The following is a 1,215-nucleotide window of genomic DNA, read 5'->3' as shown; positions in this document are numbered from 1 at the left end:
CTTTTGTAAATTTTCTGTTTCATTTTTATTTCAAATACTTATTAGCCCCCAATAGTATCTTTCTTAAATCTTTCCTCTTTACACTACTGGTTTCAGAAACATAATTGAAATACAAATAACAATAGAATAGCACTTTTTTCCACTACAAGTTTAGCATTTCATGTTTCCATACAAGATGATGAGTCAGTACAGGTGTCCCCCCAAAATGTATATACACTTTGAATAATTATCTATATATATAAAGAGCCAGGGGCCATCGCAACCGAACGGACGACCGAACAGGCTGAGTGGGGTGACCAGGTCGGCAGGGGGGTTAGTGAGGGATGACCAAATGACTGAACAGCAGGCTGCGTGGGGCAACCAGGTTGGCAGGGGGGTTAATGAGGGACGGCCAAAGGACTGAACAGCAGGCTGTGTGTGGCGACCAGGCCGGCAGGGGGGGCAGTGAGGGGTGACTAGGCCGGTGAGGGGGGGCAGTTGGAGGTGACTAGGTTGGTCGTGGTGGGGGGGGAGCAGTGAGGGGTGATCAGGCCTGCGGGGAGGGGGCAGTTGGAGGTGACCAGGTCAGAGGGGGGGGAAGTGAGGGGTGACCAGGCCGGCAGAAGGCTGTTGGGGGCAACCATACTGGCACGGGGGCAGTTAGGGGCGACCAGGCTGGCAGGGGGGCAATTGGGGGCAACCAGGCCAGCAGGCAGAGGTGGTTAGGGGCGACCAGGCAGGCAGGCAGGTGAGCAGTTAGGAGCCAGCGGTCCCGGATTGTGAGAGGGATATCCGACTGCCAGTTTAGGCAGGATCAGGCCTAAACTGGCAGTTGGACATCCCCTGAGGGGTCCCAATTAGAGAGGGTGCAGGCTGGGCTGAGGGGACACCCCCCTCCCCCCTGGAGGAATTTTGTGTACTGGGCCTCTAGTTAATTATAATGGGTTAAATCTGAAAAGAAACAAACATCAATTGAGCTATCAGCTGTTAATGTGTTAGTACATTTTGGGGGACATCCTGTGTAAGCATAATTCCTTTTTTAAGAGTCATGTCTGTCAGTTTGAAGAAAGAAAGTGTTATGCATATAGATCTATTTATTCTAGGGTATTCTATAACGTTTTTGGTGTCTTAATGTAAGTTATGTCAAATATGGATATTTCCTTCTTAAACTAATTGAATATAGTTTGAATCATCTAACTTCTTGACAAAGTGAAAGATTTAAATTTTGGAATTTTG

This window comes from Myotis yumanensis, unplaced genomic scaffold, assembly GCF_028538775.1.
Source record: "Myotis yumanensis isolate MYYU_CA2020_CCGP unplaced genomic scaffold, mMyoYum1.0.hap1 SCAF_4, whole genome shotgun sequence".
NCBI lineage: Eukaryota > Metazoa > Chordata > Mammalia > Chiroptera > Vespertilionidae > Myotis > Myotis yumanensis.
This window is presented reverse-complemented; position numbering follows the sequence as displayed.